This window comes from Canis lupus, chromosome 21, assembly GCF_011100685.1.
Source record: "Canis lupus familiaris isolate Mischka breed German Shepherd chromosome 21, alternate assembly UU_Cfam_GSD_1.0, whole genome shotgun sequence".
NCBI lineage: Eukaryota > Metazoa > Chordata > Mammalia > Carnivora > Canidae > Canis > Canis lupus.
Genome location: NC_049242.1, coordinates 5,555,291 through 5,581,039, shown reverse-complemented (window position 1 = coordinate 5,581,039; position 25,749 = coordinate 5,555,291). Strand labels below are relative to the sequence as shown.

Here is a 25,749-nt window from a genome sequence, read left to right as displayed (position 1 = left end):
TAGAGGAAAGCCTTGAAATTCAGAACATCTCAGTAATTAGCTTAGAGTCATAAATCAAATTTTAAAAAAATGGGAGGCAGAAGACAGCAGATTTTGAAAGAAATTCTCTAACTCCATTAATGGCTTTGTGTTCTGATCACAAAACCTCTATACCCCTGTAACCCTAGGCATGGAGGTATTCCTCTGCTTGCTATGTGTCAGTCTGCCAGTTTCACACAGCCTCCTTGAAGGGTCTACAGAGATTTCCTTTTGGGATTCCATATTTCTTCCCCAGAACAAGCTCAATTGTTAGAGGCAAGGTGGGAGTTTCTCAAGCACACAAAAGAAATAGTTGGAAGGACCTTCACCAATGCCACAAAACAGGCCCTCTGGAAAATCAGTCTTTCTCTCTCACCGCGTTTTGGAGGTTGGCAAGAATCCACAGTGCTTCTTGAGAGATGATGTGGGCAGTGGCTGCAGTGGCAGCAGAGCTGCATGCCAGCATGTTGATTCAATGGAAGCACACAAGCTTTGCCAAGGCCAAGCAGAGAGAATGCACACTGCTGGCTCTAGGGTGAGGCCAGCAGCAGGTGCTAGGCACATTTTTCTGCCTCTTGATGAGACCAGAAACTAGCTTTTGCCTTCTTCTTTGAATAACCACTTATGTTCTTCAGCAGTTGAAATGAATGGGTCTGTCTATGGCTTTATTTTTACCAAAGATTCATCCTGATTGTTTTCCCAATGGTGAAAGCAAAGGCAGGGAAGCAATGTGGGCAGTCACTTAAACAAGTAAAGATGACTGGCTTTTTTAGTTACTTTGCAGACATTTAGTAAGTATCCTAATGTGCAACAAGCATACCATGCTAGGCTTTGAAAAGGACAAAAACAGTAGCCATTATTAATAGCTAAATTTTATTGCATGCTTATACCACATGAGGCACTGTGCTGTTCATTTTAAAAGCACTACCTTTTTAAAAGTCTTAGCACAGTCTTATAAGGTAAGCATTATTATTTGCTCTTCCCAGATGATGAATACAGATTCAAAAGGGTTAGTAGCTTACTTGTTGACAAAAAGATACTAAAACGATAAAGCCAGGATTTGAAACTAGTTTTAATTCCAATGTCTGTCTAAATATCATTCTATTTTAAAAGAGACAAAGAAATTCCTGATCTCAAAGCAACATATTTTTCTAGTCTAGTTAGCTGCAACAGATTGCCAGCCAGTCAAAATTAATTGTATGCCTCAGAATCTGACCTGACAGATATCTGAAACTCTTACTATTTCCCTCTATGTTCTGCCAAATTTTTGCAGAGCTCCTTAATTGTAAAGGGAATACCACTGGCAGGAACTCTCATTTCCAGTTCTACTCCACTCAGTGATTTCATGTTCAGCAGCATGCCCTCCTCTCCGTTCACGGAGGCAGAGCTATGGGAAGTCCCATGGATAACGTTTATGCAGGTAAATGACTCACCACCTTGACTAAAAAGGTCAAGTTTAGAATTCAGAATCTGAAATGAGTTAGCTCCAATCACGGTTGCTCAAGTATGTCCCTGCCTATTAATAGGGGTTGCCTGATGGGTCATCAGAGGGGGCCTCAATTTTAGTACTTGACAGTTTATCAGAGATGTGCTAAACTTAGCGATAATTGGGACTATGTTAGAATGTTAAAACTACTTAGTATAATGCCCATGATATACATATATATAATAATATATTATATGTCAAGTAGTATGTTATATAGTATATATGTTATACTTTAGAGTATATATAGTATTATATACATGTATATATTGGTATCTGAATATTTAGGAATCAGCTAAGCATATATTCACACATATTTAATAATGAGTTACTAATCACACCACTTGAAGTCTCCAATGCAATATAAATGCTTCTAATATTTTATTCATTCATTATTTATGGAGCTCTTATTATGTCTTAGGCATAGCAATCAGCTCCAAAGACACAAATAAAAATATATTGTCCCTGTCATCAGAGAGTTCATTTGCCATTTTTATTTAATGACACCCTTCAGTGAAAATGATTGCTTTTTCTACTTTTCTTTTAAATATAATGTGCAATGCATTTTCAGCTTACCTTGGGGCTTGCATTTTCTGCAATATGCCAGACTAGATAATCCAATATCCTGAAAAACCTTTCCTATGAAAGTAGCTAAAGTATGTACGTGTGTACTTAGAATATTTTAAGCACATCACTAAACTGACAAGAAAATATCTAATATGTCAAAGCCAAAAATAAAGTAATGAAGGGAAGGGGGAGGCAAGCAATGAAGAATTTAACTTTGACCACAGTGAACTTGAACTTACATTTTGAAGATTGTATAAGGCACAGAAGAAAGTAGACAAATCCTAGGGCACACCTGAAGTAGAAAGTCTAATTGTAGGCTTCATATAAAGCCAAGACCTCCTTAGGATACGATTTCCTTTAAGAAGTAGACAGCAAGGAAGCATCTCTTTTCACTTTGGCACGAATTTAGAGGGCGGGGGGGGATCTCATAAGAACTTGCCAGCCCTCACACAGGTTCTTGGCACAAGTTAAAACTTTCTGGGTGGTCAAAAAAGTTTAAAAATTTTTTTGATATAAAATGGTCCTAGATTTTAGGGCCTGATCCCAGATGATAAAAAGAAGCAAAATAAAATCCTGTCTGAAGGAATTTAATTTCGACATGTCCTGAAAAAACTCCCCGACATAATGATCCAAGGGATATGAGCTAGAAGTAAAAAATTGCGAATACATGGGTAAACAAAGAACCATGAGTAAGAGCCAGAAGAAATAACATTGCAGAATCAGGCAAAACTCCAGATATTGGAATTGTCAGATGCTGGATATAAAATAAGAATGTATGATATGCTTCAAAAAGTGAGATCTGAAAATATAAGCAAGGAACAAGAGACTATAAAAAAGTTGACCTGAAGAAAAAAAAAAAGTTTAAAATTAAAATGTCGGGATCCCTGGGTGGCTCAGAGGTTTAGCGCCTGCCTTTGGCCCAGGGCGCGATCCTGGAGTCCCAGAATCGAGTCCCGCGTCGGGCTCCCTGCATGGAGCCTGCTTCTCCCTCCTCCTGTGTCTCTGCCTCTCTCTCTCTCTCTCTCTCTCTCTCTCTCTCTCTCTATATATATATATATATATATATATATATAAACAAATAAATAAATCTTTAAAAAATTAAAATAAAAAAATAAAATTAAAATGTCAATAAGATAAATGAAATTAAACAATGGATGAGTTAATTAGCATATTAGAAATAGGTGAGGAGAGACTCACTGAAGGAAGACAGGTTCAAAGAACTTGTACAGAATGTTTTTGAAAGAGACATATTATTGAAAATATGAGAGATTAATAAAATTAGAGAACAGAACAAGTCCAAAATACCAGAATCCCAGAAGGAAGTAATAGTGAGAATAAGGAAGAAGTAACATTTGAAGAGACAATGAAGAATTTTCCAGAAAGACATCAACTCAGACACAAACAGGATAAAAACAAATCCATATCTAGATGCAGCATAATGAAACTATAGGAGATCAAAGACAAAGAGAAGTTTTAAAAAGCAGAGAGTGAGAAAAGTGTAACTTGGGTTTGATTTGTTACCTCAAAACAAAATGATAGCCAATAAATGTTTTCAAAAGAAAAAATTATTGACATTTTTAGTGGTTTTTAGTAACACTTCTGGATAAATGAATCAATTGTAAGCAGCAGATCTGAGATGAAGGCCTTCTGATTCCAAAATCTGTTTTTAAACATCAGATATGCAAACAAAAAAAATTCAGTCTTAATGAAATTTCTGATGGTGGCATCTGACATGTCACTTGCCTTGAAAATGAAAAGTACATAAAGTTCTGTCTCTGAAATCTTGATCATGCCAATATTGCTATAATAGATGCATAGTTATCTTCTCAGGCTTCAAGCTCTGCACAGTCCTACCAGAATAATGCACCATAACTATCACTGTTTCTTATTACATCACTGACTAGAAACTTGGAAAGATTATGTACTTCCTAATGTATCACATCAAGACCCCTCTAAGAGCTGTGACACAGCAGTCCTGGCTAGTGGTTGCACCCTACAATTGGCTGGCTGTGGATTTCAATGTAGAGATACGTGACCCGGAAATTTTCCAAATGTATTTAATCCTTGGTTTTCTCAGCTATAAACTGGAAATAATAACGGCATCTACTATTTGTGGCAAGGATTAAAAGAGATAATCTATGTGAAGTGCCTTACCTTGCACAGTACTGACTCAGAACAAACTGTCACTGAATTTGGCTATTATTATTAGATAATACTCTGTTTCTTTATTTTTATCTTCTACTGTCCTCTGCTCATACCCTTCTCCTTTTTCTCATGTCCTTTTGGCTTCTGCTTCAAAGCCAGTGGTTCTCAAAGTGAGGTCCACACAGCATCAGTGTCACCTAGGAATGCATTAGAAGTACAAATTCTCAGGTCTCACTCCAAACCTACCAAAGCAGGAACTCTGGAGGTGGGGTCTAGCAGATTGTGTTTTAACGAGCACTTCAGGTGCTTCTGATCAATCTGAGGCATACTAAACCATCATACATGTTAGCTGTTCTTAACAAGTAGGCTTTTGTAAATATGTGAAGCTCCTGGTTGTCACAATTCTTGATGAGCCCTACTGACAATTAATGTGGCAGGGGTGGTAATTTTCCCAAAACACTTTCTTTTTTTCTTTTTCTTTTTATAATTTATTAATGAGAGACACAGAGAGAGAGAGAGAGACAGGCAGAGACACAGGCAGAGGGAGAAGCAGGCCCCCACGCAGGGAGCCCAACGCGGGACTCGATCCCGGATCTTCGGGATCACACCCTGGGCTGAAGGCGGTGCTAAACCGCTGAGCCACCCAGGCTGCCCCAAAACACTTTCTAAACCTTCACCTCCCCAGGCACCCATTGAAATCCTCACAATTTCCAAGGATTGACTCCTTCACACTTGATCTTCTCTACTCATTTCAGCCCAAACCATGATCTCTCTTAGGATATAACCATGTGCCCATCTGTAATATCCATGAAGGAGAATACTTACCTCTAATTCCTTCTAGAGGGAGGCAGTGTTAATATAAGACCATAGAGTAGGGAACCAGAGTGCCAGGATCTGAACCCTAGCTTTGTGGCTCCCTTGGCAATAGTACCTACATTAAAGGGTATATGAAGTAAGCGCTATACAAGTGTTGGCTATTATTATTCTGTATCCCCCTTGGCATCTACCTAATCCTGAGATTTTACCTCATGCCTCATACATTTCATTGATTCATTGATAGGCTGAAGAAGAACACCAGAACTTATTCCCAATTTTCTAAAAATCATTAGAAGACCTAGGAAAGTCATGATCACCAACTATAAATTCATAAATTCTTGATATTTAGAAAGAAGAATTGGCTTAGTGTTTGTTGTTTCATAACATAAGAGTTGGAACTAGAATTTTAAGGTGGGTAGCAGAGTGCATTTGCCTTAAATGTCCCTGCTGCCTCTCTTCCTCCTGTTCCTATGAGAGTGGAGGTCAAGGACTTGGAAATTTGGGATCCCAGCTACCTCTTTAAATTTCTTTCTAATTGTGAGATATAAATGACAACACAATCATATTTCTGGAACCTCTGAGATTCTTTATATTTGACTCATGTTCTTCTTAATGGTTTGCTCAAAAAGCACCTTGTTTCCTGCCAATTTCTGATGACTATCCTCCATCACCTGCCCACAGGCTATTAGCCTAAGTATGCATCACTGGCAGCACCCCTACCTTTGGTGGCACCAAGCACAGCATGGGCTGATGAAATGCTCCTTGGAGCCTGCTCATCCAAACATGGAATGTATCCAAAGCTGGAGATGATGACATCTCTGCCTGAGGTAGAAGGAGTACAAAGGGTTCTGGATGCTTATGTAATAAAGGCAAGAGGAAGAGGTGGTGCACAAATGTGGAAAGAGAATATCCCCCATGGTGGGGGGTGGTGGTGGTGGTAAGTTCTGGTTTTATGCGGAAGCCAGAGAGTAAGGAAGGTAATTTAGGCTCTATTTTGCATGTGATGTCATACCAGCAAATGTGGCCAAAACCCCTGTAAAGGGAAAATACTAGTCATACAGCTCATATAATTGGCATGAAGGAAAAGAGGAGAAGGTCTGTGTCTTTGTCCATTTGTCTGTGAGACTCCCTAAAATTAAACTCTTACTTTACTAAGCAAAGCAGTAAATAGTTCGTAAAATAACACCATTAATAAACATCCTGGAAAACATTTATGGCAAAATGCAACATATATTAAATGATGATATCAAACTACAAAATTCCATCTATGGCTAGCTGCCTATTAAATCTGTGGTTTAAAAGAGAAGAAAGGGAACGCATGGGTGGCTCAGCAGTTGGAGGTCTGCCTTCAGCTTGGGGCATGATCCTGGAGTTCTGGGATCAAGTCCTGCATCAGGCTCCCTACATGGAGCCTGCTTCTCCCTCTGCCTATGTCTCTGTCCCTCTCTTTCTGTGTCTTTCATAAATAAATAAAATCTTTTAAAAAGATAAAAGAGAAGGAAGAAGAGAAGGAAGGAAGGAAGGATTTCGATATTACCTCAGCCAAGACCTACTCTGGCAGGATGATCAGGCTTCCAGGCCCATCCTTAGTTTGACCAGTTTGTGGCTTTCATTTGATCAGTTTCACCAGGAAGCTCTGACTGGTGACTGCACTTACATATAATGAAGCTCACAAGAGAGGGATGAGCAAGACCAGGTTACTTCTTTCTTAGTTTAAGCTGAAAGGTAAAACTTCTAAAGAGAAGCAGAATTACAGGAGCTGATGGGATCATTTTCTACCCAATTGCAAAAAAAAATAAATAAATAAAAAATAAAAAAAAAAAAAGACAAAACCTTGAAAATACTCTTTCACGAAAAAAGATATGAAAATGGTCAACAATCATATGGAAGTGTCCTTAAACTTATTAGTCATTTGGGAAGTGCAAACAATCACTACAATGCAATAAGACTACATATCCACTAGAATGGCTAAATTTAAAAAAAAAAAAGGGGGGGGGGCTGGGGAAAATACCAAGTAATTGGCAATGATGGATCAAGTGAATTCTCAAACACTGCTGCTAGGAATAAAAATTGGTAGCACCACTTAGGGAAACTTGACAATATCTATTAAAGACAGAAATACATACTCAACCCAAGCATCACTTTGAGGCATATACACCACAGAAATGCACCAAAATGTACATATACAAATGTTCACAGCAGCATTATTCATAAAGGCCAAATACTGGAAATAATTCAAATGTTTCTCAAAAGAAGAAGGGATAAATATAATGTGGTATGACCACAATGGAACTGTACCAAGTAATGAAAATAAAACCATTATAACACACAGCACAAGGGATGAAACTCACAGATCTAAAGAGTATATACTATATGACTACATTTACATAAAGTCTAAAAACAGGCAAAATTAATCCATAGCAATACAAGTTTGAGGAGTGATTATCTTTTGGCTGCGAAACAATCAAAAGGAGCTAAAACGAGAAGGTCTTGGGTGCTAGTAATGTTCTATCTCTTGATCTGGGTGGAGGTTACATGAGTGTATTCACTTCATAAAAATTAGTCAAGCTGGTCACTGGCGATTTATGCATATTTCTGTTTGTATGCTATTCATCAGTGGTTCTCAGCTGGGAATGATTTTGCCTTCCAGGGGACATTTGGCATTTCTAGAGAAATTTTTGGTTGTCCCACCTGAGAGGATGTATTGTCATCTAGCGGGTATAAACCAAGGACGCTGCCAAATATCCTACAACACACAGCACAGCATCTTACAACAAAGAATATCTATACATCAGTAAAAGCAAGTGTTCATAAAAGCAATTATGATGACAACAATAATATTCTGCATGTTTTACACAACACTGATGTAAGCTAAGGTGATCTTATACTGTATCCACTTAAACTACCCAAAGGCGGTCTGTGATGTTCCATGGCAATCCTGTAACCAAGAATCAAAGTTCTATGTAACTGTGGAGAGGCCACATGCTAGGGAGGGAACAAGAACTTCAACTCAGGAACATGGAAAAATGAATGCCTTCAGCTTCATGGTATCCCACTGAATGCCCCTACATTAACATCTGGGAGGGAAATTGCTGGATATTTTTTTCACTTTTGAAATTCCACCATGCTGCATTGGAGCACTATTTGTTAAACTTATGAATGAATGAACGGGATTTCCTGCAACCCATGCACATGGTCCTCTAATGAAGTGGACCCTCCTACCCTGTACACCTTTGTGCCCCAGTGTCCCAAGACCCAAATTCTTTCTTTGTTTTCCCTCAACTCACAATGTATCTAGTTCATGTGCCCTGCATCCTACCAGGTAACCAGGTAACTGCTAGAAATTCCATAAGTTTGTGGCAGATCTGAAAGGAAGAAAAACAAAGAAGGGCAAGGGGATATTCTAGTGACTCTGGAATCAGAAGCTGAAAATGACTGCCTTCGGTAGCAAGGCACCATACTGTGGTGCTTTCACTGGTAGGATGGAACCTAGTGAGAGTATTCATGCACACCCATCACACACTTATGGGGTCTTCATATGTACAGAGACATTGATCCACTTTAGGGTAGGGTGTGAAAGCAAGAGTCCTCGTACTGAAATTTTTAGAGACTGTTTTGACTTTCCATGTGTGATAGGCAGAACAACATCCCCTCAAGAATGATGTCCATGTCCTAATTTCTGGAACATGCAAATACATTAATTACATGGCAAAAGGGCAATTAAGACTGTAGATGGAATTAATGCTGCAGATTGAATTAAGATTGCTAATCAGCAGACTTAAAAATAGGGATACGATCCTAGATTATCCAAGTGGACCCAGTGCAGTCACAAGGGTCTTTAAAAGGGAAGGAGGGAGGGGATCCCTGGGTGGCTCAGTGGTTTCGTGCCTGCTTTTGGTCCAGGGCGTGATCCTGGAGTCCCGGGATCGAGTCCTGTGTCAGGCTCCCGGCATGGAGCCTGCTTCTCCCTCTGCCTGTGTCTCTGCCTCTCTCTCTCTCTCTATCATGAATGAATAAATAAAATCTTTAAAAAAATATTGAAAGGGAAGGAGGGAAACAGAAGAGAACAACAGAGATAACAGCATTATAAGGATTCAGCCACACAATGCTGACTTTCAAGTTGGAAGAAGAGGGCTGTGAGCCAAGAAATGTGTGCAGCTTCTAGAAGGTAGAAAAGTCAAGGAAATGGATTTTCCCCTAGAACCTTCCCCTAGAAGGAATGCAGCCCAGCCAAAACTTTTAATCCAGTGAGAACCATTTTGGATTTCTGTTGTTCAGAATTGTTAGATAATAAATTTGTGTTATTTCAAGCCACTCAATTCATAGTAATTCATAACAGCGGCAATAGGAACTCATATACCACGTTAGTGGATTAAAGAAAAGCCATGGATTCCCCAAACAACCAATAATATGTGGTTCCGAGTATAATTAAAGGGAGCATACATGGATCCAACCCTCCTGCCTCCCACCGCCCCCCGCCCCCAATATGCTTACAATCTTTGGTCATTTACATTTCTGCCCATGACATTCCCCTTCTAATCTGACCTTGTCATCAGAATTCAAGATGGAACCTGAGCAGCAAAGGACTAGTTGCAGTTACTGTGAGTTAATTGAGAGATACCTGGATGGCTGCATAGGCATTGTCTGTATTTCCTGGGATTGAAATGGAATTGTGCCAATGTTGAGAGAATAGATTGTTTAGTATCTGGTAAAGAGGATATATGCAGAAGAAAGTGATCCTTTTGCTGGCAAAGTTAGCAATTTGCAGATTTGCAAAACTAGGGCACAAAATACACACAGGTGCAAATAGATGTCTGTAAATATATAAGTGAAACAAGTAATTTGAGGTTTCTGGGAGAGAGCCAATTAATTAACTCCATCTCCAAAAATACTGCAGAGCCAGTCTCTGAGCCACACTGAGGAGCTAAACTATGCTTTAAGTAGCAACCAAGGAGTGGCTTAGGGAAGCAAAAATACCCACAATCCTCATCAGCCCCATCACCCAAATCATTCCAAATAAACATCCAACCCAAGGAAAGACATGATTACAATGTAAACACAGCTTTGATCTACCACCAAATAAAGACACTTTGCATGCAAAAGTAATGTGCTTGTCCTCCAAAAGCAGCTTCAGGGGAGTCCTCTACCCATCACTCCCAAGTGATCACAGATCCCACACCCTTCCTGTATGGAAATTCTAAAGATGCCATCACGTGCATGTATCAAGGGTTAGTGTTCCTTCTTTTTAATAAGCACAAAGTAAAAGAAAGAAACAAATGGTATACCTAAGCAACAGTGAGATGCCAAGAACTTGGAAATAATGTTAACAAGATAAGCTTCTGCGGGAAAAATAAAATCAACACATTGTGGTTCAAAGCTGACTTACAGAACATTGCCTTAAAAATGAAGATAGGCCAGGTGGCTAACTGGTGGCTCAGTCAGTTAAGCATCCAACTCTTGATTTAGCTCGGGTCATGATCTCAGTGTTGTGAGATCAAGCCCCAGGTGGGGATCCATGCTCAGGGGAGAGTCTACTTGAGATTCTCAACCTCTTCCTCTCTTTCTGTCCCTTTCCCCACTCGCATATGCTCTCTCACTCTCTCTTGCTCTCTCTCTCAAAATAAATAAATAAATAAATATTTCTAAAAAATGAAGACAGGCCAGCAAGCCCTGGTGTTGGGTGTTGTTACATTAAAAAAAATAATACATCAATCAGAAGGGGACTGTTCAGAAAGAAAAAGTATCAAAAAGTAACGGAGAAGCATATGCTAATTGGGCTCACTCAACCACTGTCTAGGAGGGGAGGGTCCATGAAGTCTCTGTTCCAGGTCTGCATCCCTGGGATGGAGGTGGCTGTGCCAGGCCATCATGTTCTGATCAAACTACACAGAAAATCTAGCTAACTCCCCTGATTCTAATTATATGTTCACAAAGTAGTCTTTCTATCATTGTCTTAATCTGTTCAGGCTGCTATAAAAAGATAACCACAGGCTGGGTGCCTTATAAATAAGTGCCTTATAATTATTTCTCACCAATCTGGATACTGGAAGATCCAAGATCAAGGCACCAGTATGGTCACATTCTGATAAGGACTCTGTGGTTCACAGCTGGTGCCTTCTCATGTATCACATGGTAGAAGGGGCAAGGGATCGCTACAGGGTCTCTTTCATAAGAGCACTAATCCTATTCGTGAGAGCTCCACCCTCATAACCTAAGTACCTCCCAAAGGCCCCCTCTCCTAAGACTATCACCATTAGGATTTAGGATTTCAATATAGGAATGAGGGGGGTGACACATTCAGAACACAGCAATTATAATATGACTATGGGGGGAGATGCACTAACCAGCAATCAGAAGCTCTTGACCTGCTTAAAATGGTTCTTTTCTCAGCATAAATTCATATAGTTTTTCCAGTTTAATTCAAAATACACAGAATTTTTCCATCTGATTGACACCCCATAAGAGCTGTAGGAGCCCTGAGCTCTTTGCTCAAAGGGCATTATTTTGTCAACTGTCAGTTGGGTGAGAGTGGCCATAATTTTCTACCAGAGCACTTAGTCTTGCCACAGGATGGTTGGGATTATTTCAAAGCCTTCTTAGATTGTCTGGGATGGTGTTCATGCTCTATTAGGGCTACCTTGTTGAGAGCTAACTGCAAGCTGGCTGCTCTAAAGACCTTTTCTCAGAGATAACCTCAGGCCCTGCTCTTCCAAAACATCTCATTCTCTCATCTGCTAGAAAGCATGCAGTAAGTAAACACCAAATAAAGAGAGACTTATTCATGAATAGAAAATTAAAACATGGAAAAGAACTGGCTAGAAATTGAAGAGGACACCCTAGAGGGGCTTGTCTCAGGAAGAAATGTGGAGGCCAAGTCACATGGGCCCTTGATCCTATGCCAGCTCAACCATGTGCAACCACCTTTGTGGCCTAGAGCAATCCCGAGGGTCAGCTAACATGGATCACATTTGCTGTGTTTCCTGGCTAATAAAACACTGGTACTCATGACTCTAACTTTTACTTCTAATTAAATTATTTTTATTGGAATGCTATTTAAATATGTGCAAACATAAGCCTGGATATAAATTTCTTATGCTCACACAACTGTAGCCTTACAGAACCAATATAATTCAAATTAACTCTATTAATCTAATGTGACAGATGATGTTACTTCGCTGAAATAAAATCACCCTTTACTCTGTGACTAGGGTACTGAGTGCCAGGGCACGATCTTTCAGGTTTGGCAGCCTGTGCTATTATGCACTCTGAGAGAACTTTATGTTCCCAACATAGTTCTTTATTTAAGCTACTATGAGACTTTTGTTCACAGCCTGCATCTTGATGCCATCCGCCTTCACTAATACGTTTTTTTTTCCCCCCCTGCTCTTCTTTCTACTTGAGGCCAATAAAGCTATAAGAGCAAAAGCCAACTCGAACACAGAAACTGTGTGGCAGGACTCAGGAAGTTGTTTGATGGCTCAGAATGTCCTTATAGTCATATATTTAGATCATTTTCAAATTAAACACAATTTTTAAAAATTGCTATGATGGGAAGGCACCCTCTAGTTCGAGAAGCTAGTGGATCTAGTCATGCTAGCCCCGCGTCACACTCTCACCTCTCCTTCCAAAGTGCAGGAAGTAGTAAGACCAAAAAATAAAAAAAGTCACTGTTTCCTCTCTGCTCTCAACTCACAAAATGGTAGAGGCAGCCTTCTGCCCTTTTCTTTGATTTTGCACTTTGCATCTCTGAGTTTCTAAGTATTATGTAAGTTGATCAGGGGAATATTCATGGAGCCAGACTCATCCTCTCTTCAAAGAAAGATAAAAGCTAGAAAGGAAGGAGAGTTGTGTCTGAGTGCCTGTTCTTTTGCAGTTCTGTAGAAGAGCGACAGCCTTTCTTCACCAGAGCAGAACAGTGGGCAGGACTGGAAACACTCCCCAAACTGTTTGTTTTTTTTTTTTTCCCCTGTTCACACCTGCTAGAGCAGACCTGCCTTTGCTTTCTATTTCATTTCCCTCTTTCCTTAGGAGATGAAATATACTTTTAGGATAGAAGGAAATAAACATTAAAATTTTACAAATTTGAAATATTGGTCATGAGACCTTCTGGGAGATCAACATCATTTCTGCATTTAATCACATAATTTGGGAATGAAGCAGGAGACTTGACAATGCTCCCAGAGGCCAGTGAACCCTTATCCCCCAACGCCCACTCATTTAAAATGCCACCTTTATCATATTTAAATTTCCATATAAATGCAGGTCAATTGCTGAACTCTATGCTGTCACACTAATCTATCAGTCTATTCCCAGGAGCATCGAACTGTTTTAAATACTATAAATAGCTAATGAGCTTCTGCATCTGACCTCTTGCCTTCTCATTTTTCTTTCATGATTTTATTTTCTTCTTTTTGTCCCGTTTCTTTACATCTTTGGAGCTTTTACAATCTTCATCTTTTTAGGTCCATATTTTGGTCTTCAAGCCTAAAACCATTTAGCAATCGTAATTTTTATAAGAACTATTTTTTATTTTTTCTTCTTCAGTGCAACCTGTTTTTATTTTAAGGCTGAAACATTCTCCTAAATGCCTCTAATAATAATAGATTTGAATGTTTTTTATTTAAAGATTTTATTTATTTATTTGAGGGAGAGAGAGAGCATAAGCAGGGAGCAGGGGAGGGGCAGAAGGAGAGGGAGAAGCAGACTCCCCATTGAACAGAAAGCCTGATGCAGCCCATCCCAAAACCCTGGGATCATGATCTGAGCCAAAGGCAGACACTTAACAGACTGAGCCACCTAGGTATCCCAGATTAGAATGTTCTAAAGTTGTTTGTTTCCTGAGTCAATGGTTCTGATTTTCCCCTCCATTTCTGGATTTGTTTTTGCTGTTGCTTTTCCTAAGACATCTAGATATTCTTGGTTGTGTCCATTAATCTAATCTCATTTTCTTTCTATCCTGCAAAAATTAAGTTTCTATTCCCTATAGTACTCTTTTTTCCCTATACTTGTTATGGATGTACTGATTTTAAAGTATCTTTTATGTGATTTCATTGAGAATTTGGGAAGAAGATTCAGCTCAGCATACTTCATAATTTAGTAAAATTTTAAAACAAAAATCAGGGGCCTTCTTTAAATAAAGTTGGCAGAAAATGTGGAAATTTCACACATCGTGCAAGGGTATATTTTCATACAAATGCCCACCGATCTGAAATGTTATCTTTATCCTATACTAAACTTTTTCATGAATGTAGGATTATTTCTCAACCTCATGCTATCTTATTGATATATCAATCTATTCCTATGTCAGTAACAGTTTTTAATTAGTTACTGTTTTAATTACTTATAACTGCCCAGTAGATATCTACTTGTGTAAGTTGTGTAAGAAGGGATTGTGAAAAAAAAAAGTTATAATACAAATCTGTAGCAAAGCTTGAAATTTCATTTCCTCTATGTAAAGGTTCTTGATGAACAGAAAAATAAGTGGTCAGATGAGATTCGTAACAGTTCCTCAGCATTTGTGATAACCTGTACCTTGTTCACAAGATGAATGTAACATATATCTTTGTTGATATTATATTCATATAATATCCTCAAAAACAGGGATTAATATTTCTATTAATGTCTCCACTGACAAAAGAAGAAACTAAAATCTGGAGAACCTCACTGGCTTACTCAAGATGTACCCAACCAGCAAGTGGCAGGACTTGAATTCAGACCTCACAGTCTCACTGCTATACTATACATGCCACTTTTCATTCACCCAATGGACGTTCTTTGTGTATTAGAATGTCCTTTATTAACTAGCTTGTCCTTCTGCTCCAAATGACTTAGAAAACAAGTCCACTGCTGGTTGTCTACTTGTGGAGGCGGAACTGTATCAGTTTCACTACATGTTCAGAACAAGGTAATTTCATTACTGTGACATCCTGCATGAGGATAGACGGTTTCCTGAAGGCTGGTCTCTGTCTCCCACACAAAAGGTCATAATGCTTTAGATTGTCAACCTTTGACTACTCCTTACTACACCTGCAAGATATATTCACACATCTATACCATGGTTTAGACAAAGAGGTTTTTAAAATATATATACTATATGATGAATACTTTTTGCAATCATCAGAAGACAAAGGCAGAAGGAAAATATAGAAATGAAAATGTTTATATTAATGAGACAGTCTTATGAAAAAAACTAGTTCTTTTAAAACTTATGGTAGCATCATTGTCTTTATAGTTTTTTTGTTTTGGTTTGGTTTTTTAGTCCTCACAGTTTTTAGAGTAATTTTTATTTATTTAATTTATTAAATGTGACCAAGAAGACATCCAAGAATAAAGGATACTTAAAGATTCTTCTCCAAAATGTATGTTGATTCATCATAAGAGTTTTGCTTCTTTTGTCCTCCCTCAAAACTAAGGTCTAAGAATGGGTAAAATGGCCAAGAGAAGCTGGGGAGCAAAATGCCTGGGTAGTGATAAAAAAAACAGCTGGGTGGGGGGGTTATCATAAAAGCAAACTAAAGAAATGAATCAGAGAGAGAGAGAAAAGAAAACATCTTTTCTGCTTTCAATCAGGACAAGAGAAAAGGGCCATAAAAAAAGGGGGCAGGGGGGTAACTACTTGAAGTAAATATAAAGATCCAGGAAAGGTAGGAAAAGAGTGGGGGAAGGTTGGCGAAAGATAAAGAATAAGGGAAATGAAAGGATTGGTAAAACAAACAGGAAATTGGTGTGAAGAGGACAGTGAGGAAAGGATTAATGCAGAGGTTAAGGACTATGTTGGTCAGACATAAACATAATTGTTTGTGCTTCCATGCAGATGGCTGCTGCAAATGAGAAGCCTGCCCCATTTCTAAATACCCAAGAAAAAGAGGTCACACCCCATGTGAAAATGAAAATTAAACCCGTTTCATTTCCAGGCTCCTATTTCTTCCCCTCCCACCCCCACCTCCTTTCCCAACATCCTTATGAGTTTCAAACATAAAGATATTCTTATGCTGATTTAATTTGATTCCAAAGGCTCAAAGAGTGAAAAAAATTAAGCTCAACCGCCCAATTCCAGGTCCCACAAGGGCAAGGTCTCAGACTGGCCAGTGATTCATTGACCAAACTCAAAGCAAAAAGAATTACCCAAAACTTGGAAATAAAGCTAGAAGACACTGCCAGATCATTCATGATCACAGTAGAGCCTTTTCTAACAAGTCGGCCCTGAGTCTTCTGATCCTCTCGGACTGTTGTTTAGTTTGACTTAATATTTAACATAAATTAGGCTCAGACTCTGTGTAAACTGAAGTACTAAAACTTTTAGAGGATATTATGAAGTATCTATGCCCAATGGAGATAAATACAGCAAATGCCCACTAAAAACAGATAAGCTAAGAGTTGAGTATTTTATTGGCTCCAAAGTCATTAACAGTTTTGCATGTTACTTAACAATCCCATTTCATCATTCTCTCTTTCACCAAAGTATAGACTTCTTTCCATCAGAGTCCTCTTTACCATCCTGCCATTTCCCTCACTGGTGAGTTAAACAAATCTTTGACATGTGCTCAATATATATGTGCATATATTTTTAAATGTTTAAAATGTATACTTAGATAATAAAAACCATAATAATACATATTCAGCTATCCCATACTATGTATCAGATTTGTATGAAGTACTTTGTGAATGATTTAATCCTCACTACAACCCTGTAAGTTTGAGTAAACAGAGGCCCAGACTTTTGGAAGGTCATACACGACTAGAAGATGGATTAGAACTCTAAACTGGTTTAGTAAGAATCCTGCATTCTTGCTATTGCATTGAATTTTCCTGTGGAAGTAAAATAGCAATGCCTGTCATGGGCAGGGTTCTAGCAAGGGCAGGATGCCTAGAGAGACATGGAGGCTGGAGGATGAGTGCTAAGAATGGGAGGCAGTTGGCTGAGCAAGTAAAGCTGTCAGAGTTATGTATGTTGATATTGAACTAAAGGGGGGAAGAATATCATTATCTCCATTTAACAGGTGAGGAGGCTTAAATTCAGAGACAACAGGTTACCCTTCCTAAGTCACCGCACTGATAAGAAGCCAAGCAAGGATGTGAAAGCCCATCACCAGACCCCAAGTCCAGGGCACTTTGTGAGGCTCCCCCTACTTCTGAACAGATGGTCAGCAAGTTCAGTCTCATTTGTTCCACTTCTTAGCTCCAAACTAAGGTTACAACTGCCATTATTTCCCCTTTGTCCTGCATCTATTTTGCTTTGAGATTTTTATCTTCCTGCTTTTGTCTTTGACATAATGATCAGGCAATATTTAATTTGGTCTCTGGTTCTCATTTATTTTTCTGGCACTGATCCCAGAGATCAACTCAAAGAAACAACACACAGTCATAATATATCAATGGCCTGATTTCCATCAGAGCTGTCTGACACTAGAGTTCATCATTCCTTTCCTAACCACCCCCTGCCACCCCCCGAAGCACAACATATGGACACAACTTTTGTAGGTCTGCTACCCACTTGCCTGCAATACCAGTTTTACATCATAGAATTAGGCACTGTTAATGCTAAAGATTAAGCAGGTGAGCTCCTCAAAACAGTAAACACACAGTGAGAATTCCATCTGAAATTAATGCTTGCCTGAAGTTCTTTATATAAATAAGAGCATTGTGAGAAATGAGGGAAAATATAGAATCAGTCCCAACACCTACATTTTTGTTTGCCAGTTCTATCTAACAATACTCAACATAAGGGACACCTGGGTGGCTCAGAGGTTGAGTGTTTGCCTTTGGCTCAGAGAGTGATCTCAGAGTCCCAGGATCCAGTCCCGCATTGGGCTCCCTGCATGGAGCCTGCTTCTCTCTCTGCCATTCTCTCTCTCTCTCTCTCTCTCACTCATGAATAAATAAATAAAATTAAAAAAAAAAAGATTTCTTACAAAAAAAAAGACTCAAAGTAAGACTGTATTTAAAAATATCAGTTGATAGCCATTAATCTGCATTAATCTGAGAACCAACAAACCTATAAATTTAGCTACCCTGAGCTACTTCTTGCAAAAGCACCTCACCAGTTTTCTTTAGGACTCTGGCCAACCCACATTTCAGTTCACAGTTCTCCAATTCTGACTCTTTGTGATTCTGTTAATTGTATGTTTTTCAGAATTCCTGCCTATAACCTGGAGAAAGCAAGCCTTCCTGTTGTGTCATCTCTCACTTTAGATACTATTGATGATGCCCACAGGATTCTCCATAGGGGGGAAAGATAACCGAAAGAAAGCTGTAGAAGGGGGAGAAAAGTGGCAAAATAATGAAGAGAGAAGCTAACATTTATGGAGCATCAACTATATTTTAAGCATGGTGCTAGAGACTTTTAGATCAGTTGTCACATGTAATTGTCATAACTCTAAGAAGAAGCTATTGTCTCAATGAAAACAAACTGAGGTTCAGTGAAAGCAAGTAACCGACTCAGCTAGTAGGTGTTGGCACCAAAATTTAAATCCTAATTTGCCTTGATGTCAAATCTCATGTGGTTTTCATTATGTCTTTTAATGTCTTCACATCTTTTTAGCTACTTTAAAGCAAGCGCTGAGAAATATTTCCTTGGTAGTTAATTAGCTCAACAAATTTAAAGGAAATTTAAATCAGTATGATATGTTTTCTTTGGGCAGCCACTATGAGCTGTTCTAGGCACTGGATATACATACATTATTACTAAAAAGAGTCAATTTCTCTCCCCTCCTTAGAGTTCATGGTCTAGTTGGGAAAGAAAATCTCTTAAGTAAAAAATAACAAGTTGTATAAGAAGAAAGAAGCTAAGAAGATCAAGACAAGGTCTAGAGATTTTTTTTTTAATGTTTGTTTTGTTGAGAAAGTGATATTTAAACAAATACATAAGAATGAGGAATTAACTTTAAAAATATGAGATGTCATTTTAGACATGGAGAACAGCTATGTAAAGGCTTAGAGGTAAGAGAGTGGTAGATTGAATCAACTCCAATATCAAATTGCTCTAAATATTGGTTGTTAAGTACAGCAAGGCATGTGTGAAGAATTTAAATTTGTGTGTATGTGTGTGTGTGTGCTCACCCACACATGCATGTAGAAAAAATTAAAAACTGACCATAAAGATAATTCTTCTTCAAAGTACATTTATCTCAGTTATTTTCCAAGAAGTAATCCATCACCTAAGTCAACCAATAAAATCTCTGAATTAGTTATCATCACGATCAACTACATTACTGATGAGGAAAGTACACAATTCTATGAATGAACAGACACATTCCCTAACTTTAGAAATTTAAAAGCCAATAATTGCCGTTAGGGGTTATGTGAATAAGATACCTACCAGTGAGATGAATGATGAGGAGATTTCCAGAACAGAGTCTGTGGTTCTATAAAGAAACATCCGTGGCCTGGGGAGAATCTGGAAAACATTGACATATTGAATGAATTTAAAAACCAGGTTAATATATTTAAATACTATTCTCAAAAAAAGGATAAATTCTCTCTGAGAGTGATCATCCACTGAGAAGTAAAAACACAGAGAAGGAAACAGAGTTGAGTGTACAAAACTAGGGCAAAATGGACAAGAATGGAGGCATTAAAAGTCTTCAAAATTTGTACATTAAAGGAAAATTCCCATTTCCTGTCCATATGGACTAACAGGAATAGGAATCACCCCCTCCTCACACACACTTGAAACACTTAAAAATATTGACAAAATATACATGTATACATTTTTAAAAAGCTTTTATTCATTTATTCATGAGAGACACAGAAAAGAGGCAGAGACATAGGCAGAGGGAGAAGCAAGCCCCCTGAGGTGAGCCTGATGTGGGACTCGATCTCAGGACCCCGGGATCATGACCTCAGCTGAAGGCAGACGCTCAACCACTGAGCCACCCAGGTGCCCTTACATGTGTGCATCTTTAAGAAGGCACACAAGCATTAGATATTACGCAACAAGGCCACTGATCCCTAAGACACAGTAAATAAATGAGGAAAAACCTACAATGGCCCAAGCTTTACTTCCTGGAGAATGTTTCCAGGCAGAGGAACAGAGAGGGCAAAGCTAAGCAGAGCCCAGTGGTCTCCCTGAGTTATAGCAATGAAACGGAAGGTCTGAGGAAGACAAGACAGTTATAGTTCTCAGAGCAAAGAAAAGAGCATAGAAAGGCACTCCAGAGATCTCCAGAGCCCCCTCCAGGACTCAGCACAGTGTTTATGTACATGCATGTGAGGAATCTATCTAAAACTGAAGAAAGAACCATGAAGAAGGACCAGAGGAAACTGCCTGGGAATTATGCCTATTTTTACCAGTAAGGCTGGAAAAACTCATAATTCATGGGATATGGGGCAAAGTACTCAAGAAAGTTTTTCCTCAAGTAGTGGGGAATACGGGGGGTGGGGGTGAATGGGTGACAGACACTGAGGGGGGCACTTGACGGAATGAACACTGGGTGTTATTCTGTATGTTGGCAAATTGAACACCAATAAAAATAAATTTATTATTAAAAAAAAAAAGTAGTGGGGAATAATTAGCTTCTGACCAACTTCCACCCCGAACCACCTAACAAATCACAAAAGCAAGATTGCAAAAGATCAAATTCTTTACAGAACTTAACTACATCTCAAAGTAGAACTCAAGAAGAACTATTGGGATATAAAAATATTGAGAACCCAACAAGGTAACATTCATATCTGGCATCTAATCAAAGATCACACCAGCCATACAAAGCAGGAAAATATGACCCATAAAGAAAATGCCAACAATCAAAACCAATCTAAAATGATACAAATATTAGAATTATCAGAGAAAGACATTAAAGCAATTTTTACAACTGTATTCCATATGTTCAAAATTTAAGTAAATAGAGATGCTAAAAAGACTCCAATTAAATTGTTTTAAAATTAAGACCTTTTTGGGATCCCTGGGTGGCGCAGTGGTTTAGCGCCTGCCTTTGGCCCAGGGCGCGATCCTGGAGACCCGGGATCGAATCCCACGTCAGGCTCCCAGTGCATGGAGCCTGCTTCTCCCTCTGCCTGTGTCTCTGCCTCTCTCTCTCTCTCTGTGACTATCATAAATAAATAAAAATTAAAAAAAAATAAAAATAAAAAAAATAAAAAATAAAATTAAGACCTTTTTTAGAGCAAGCTATTTATTGGCTGAGTGACATGGAATAAGTTATTTGCTTTCACTGAACTCATGTAAAATGCATTCTATATATAAAAGTGTAGCAGTTTTTATTTGTAAGATCTCAAAACTAGAAACAACTCAAATTTCTATCCACAGGTGAATAAGTAAATTAATTAAGGTATATTCATACAATGGAGTACAACTTCAAAATGAAAAGGAACAAAGTACTCATAAATGCAACATTATGGCTGAATTTCAAAATATTATGCTAAATGAATGAAACCCCACCAAAAGAGCACATACTACATGATTTTGCTAGTATAAAATAACAACAAATGTGCTGAAAGCCAACTAGTGATTGTCTGAGGATAGGAGGTAGGAAGGAGGAGAAGAGATGACCAAGGGGCACAGGAAACTTTTGGGGATGACACATATGTTCACGGTCATAATTGTGATGATGCCTTTATGGGCTTAACATGTCAAAACATTTCAAATACTCCATGGGCATACTTAAAACATGAGCAGTTTCTGCTAAATATGTCTCAATACAGCTATTTAAAAAGGAAGACAAATCTCAATAAACCGAGTTTAGAGAGAATATACCTCAACATAATAAAAACCATATATGACAAACCCACAGCTAACATCATAATCAGTGATAAAAAATGGAGAGCTGTTTCTCAAAATCAGAAGCAAGGCACAGATGTTTACTCTTGCCAGTTGTATTCAAAAGTACTGGAAGTCTTAGTCATAGCAATCAGACACGTAAAAGAAGTAAAAAGCAGACACATTGGTAAGGAGAAAGTAAAACTGGCACTATTTATGGTTTACATAATACTATACATAATAAAACTCTAAAGACTCCACCAAAAAACTGTAAGAAGTAATAAATGAATTCATATCATATATATATAATACATATTCAAATATATACAATGGAGTATTATGCAGCCATAAAAAAATGACATCTTGCCATTTGCAACAACATGGATGGATTTAGAAAGGATTATGCTAAGTGGAGTGAGTTAGAGAAAGACACATTTCATATACTTTCAATGATATGTGGAATCTATAAAACAAAACAAATGAACAAACAAACAAAAAACAGATACAGACCCATTAATACAGAGAACAAACTGATGGTTTGCCAGAGGGGACGAGGATGGGGAGATGGGCAAAATGGGTGAAGGGGTGTGGGAGATACACACTTCCAGTTATGGAATAAATAAGTCACAGAGATTAAAGGTACAGCATAGGAAATATAGTCAGTGGTATCATATTAGTTTGTATGATGACACACACCACACTTGTGGTGAGGATAGCATAATGTAGAGAGTTGTCAAATCATTATGTTGTGCATCTAAAACTAACGTTTCATTGTATGTCAACTCTACTTCAATACAAGAAAAGAGGCTTATATTAAAGATAAGATTAGGGATATCCTAAGTTCACCTTTTGAATGTACATACACAAAATTAAATGTCTTCAAATTTTGCATCTTTAATGAGAGAAAATATGTGTGCAATGAATGTATCTAATTTACAAAAAGTAGCCATTGTCTTGGCTCTTTAATATTTTGAAGGTTTAAGTTTTAATATATTTCATATTAAATGGTTTCAAGCAGCATGCAATGTTTAGTATTTTATAAAATCACTATTGCTTTTAGATCTTCTAAAACTGATTCGTGATATTTTATTACATTTTTAAAGTTTAGTAGTGGTCTGGACTTATTATTGCCCTTTAACACTTGTTAATGATTAATTGCTTGTGTAGATTCCTGCAAAAGATGTTTCAACAAGGTGATATTTAAAAATATTTAATATTGTAACTGTGTTATAAGAAAACGTCAAACAAGACAATATTCTCATTTGAAAACAAAATAAGTGTAGTTTATTTTAAATTCATTATATTTGTCTTAAAGCCTGAAAAATAGAATTATAATAAATCATGATTTTGACAAACTTAAAATATTGAAACTTAATGTGTTTTAATATACCTCCTCATTATGTACTCCATATTTTTTCAAATGCTTTCTCTTTATAGGAAAAGATGAGCCACTAAAAATTAATTAAGCTATGGCACCTGAGTGGCCCAGTGGGTGGTCCTGCTCTGCCTTCTGCCTGGGTCATGATCCCAGAGTGGCAGATGGAGTTCCAGGTCGGGGTCCCTGCTCACTGGGGAGTCTTCTTCTGTCCGTCCACCAGCTTTTGATGACTCTCTCTCTCAAATAAATAAGATCTTTAAAAAAACTCATGACTCTTTGTATATAAAGTTTTTTCCATACACCTTGGGGTTCTGTATGTGTTGATCACGCACGTCCTGTGTCCCCCAGCTCATTGGACTAGATGATCCAGATAGCCTGTCCTACCCTTTCCCTGTTGTTCACATGTTTCCCTCTCTCTGAATCTGTGCAGGGACTTCTCGAACAAAACCACCCTGAGTCCAGTAACAAAAATAACAGCATAATTTCCACTCACCAAGCACCTTAAAGACAGATCTTACTGTAAAATAATCCTTGGTAAAATATTACCTGAGGAAGTATAAACCACAAGGGAATGGCCCAGAAAATGAAGGCTCTGTGCTATTTATGGAAAACTTCCTGGAGGCCCTGTGGCAGAGCCTCCCTTCAGCCCTGGAAGCAAGGACCGGGACTCTTCCCCTCCTATGGACTGGGCCCCACAACCTCCCAAAACTACTGGGGGCCTCATTTTTTTAAAAAAAGATTTTATTTATTTATTCATGAGAGACACACAGAGAGGCTGAAACATAGAGAAGAGGCTCCCTGTGGAGAGCTGGATGCGGACTCCATGGGATCAGGACCTGAGCAGAAGGTAGATGCTCAACCATTGAGCGCCCTATCCCGCATCTCTTGAGTCCAGTCCAGAGGAAAGGAAACCCTTAAGCACTTTTCCTCACTGAGCATGCGCTGACAGGTGCAGAAGTAACCGGCTCTGGGCAGCTTGGAAGAAAAGAATAAAGGTTAAAAGAAGACAGTAGAAAGAACTGTTTGTAGGAATAGATTGGAGGTAGGTTCCTAATCAACGCAGTCCTTGTAGTATAGTCTGCATGTTTTCCCTGGGCAGCCTTAACATTTTTGCTTTCCTGAAACATATTATTTTTTAACTTGAGAGGATTAATTAGTAACCTTGTTTAAAGTGGCAAATAATTCTAAATGGTTAACGCATATTGGTCATTCTTATCCAAGTAAGAACCACGTTAAATGATCAATTTTCCTGATTCTTGGGAAATATGAAATGCACACTACAGAAAATATTACTATTCCTGAATTCTTGCCATCACAACAGCACTAATAATAAATATTTATTGAGAATTTGGCACTGACCAAATAGTGTGCTAAGCACTTCATGCGGAGTGTCTATTTGATTCTCAAAGCCCTCTGAGCCAGGCACAATCACTAACCCCATCGGAAAGGGGGAAAGGAAATAAAGCTTGGAAGAAATACCAACATACCAATGGCTGGGAAGTTCCAGAGCTGGCACTTCAATCCATATCTTCATTCATTCCTTCCACCACTCTGCCCCAAGCCCTGCAGTGATTCCAATCTCACTCAAAGTAAAAGCCAAGATCTTACAGTCAAGACACACATTTTCCTTGTCCTCTTGACCACGCTCCCTCCAATTCACTCTGTTCCAACTCACAGATCTTGCTGTTTCTCAGACAGGCTAGTGGCTATTCCCTCAGGTGATGGCCTCACAGATATTTGTGCCGTCTGGGCTCTGCTGGGCTCTAAGGGTTGCTCTTCTGAGCCCTGACTGTATGTTCCTGCAATGCTGTTCTCTCAGATATGCACATGGTTTGCTCCTTCACCTCCTGCAGATCTTAGCTCAATATCTTCGTGAAGTTCACATCCCAATCTCAGCCCCTCCTTCTTGCTCTTTTCCTCCATAGCAGTTAGTGCCATTCTAAATAAAAGATTTTAAAATTTATATTAATTTATATTAAAGCATATTTTATTGTATAGAAATATAAATTGTATATGAGCAGTAATATATGTATGTATAGTACAAAGCAAGTTTTAAGTACAAAATAAGAGCATTTTACTTGTAAGCAAAATCACTTAAATAAAACAATTCAAATGTATGTAGTTTACCCATATGCATCTCATTCTTACCATCAGAATAGTGGAAACACTGCACAAAACTAACTCAGCTGTTTTTATTTCACTGCTTGATGCATGGCCAGTCTACCAATGCTCTCTACCTTTAGTTCACTGATGAATAAGGAGGGATGGAAAGAAAAGGAAATATGGACAGCTTACCTTCCTCATTTCTTCTTTGTCATCATTTTTGGTGTAAGTGGTTGGCTAATACCAGGAAGTAAAACAATTAAAAGAGAATATGATAGAGTTCCTTGATAGTTCATGATTCTTAGATCACTGCTAACTTCTTTCTGACTTGAAATTCCAGTTCAAAAGGAAAGCTTGGTTCAAACAGAAAGCTTTCTTGTCAGCTCCCTGGCTTACTGAGTCTTAGATGTCACATACTTACCTTGTACTTCCTCCGAGTCTTGATGAACTCCCATGTATTGTGAGCCCACAAGAATTTTATGCTCATAGGATATTGCAAATTCTGTAGGCAAATGGGACAGCAAG

At 38.4% G+C, this 25,749-nt stretch overlaps 1 protein-coding gene across 1 annotated transcript in view; it reads right to left on the bottom strand.

Moving 5' to 3' along the window:
- Positions 1-25,749, bottom strand: part of FAM76B (family with sequence similarity 76 member B) — a 177,743-nt gene that overhangs the window by 35,297 nt on the left and 116,697 nt on the right. The window contains exons 14-15 of the transcript XR_005375415.1: positions 24,609-25,060; positions 19,347-19,424 (exon numbers count right to left, since the gene is read on the bottom strand). The gene's annotated coding sequence lies outside the window, so the exon portion shown is untranslated. The remainder of the gene's footprint in view (positions 1-19,346; positions 19,425-24,608; positions 25,061-25,749) is intronic.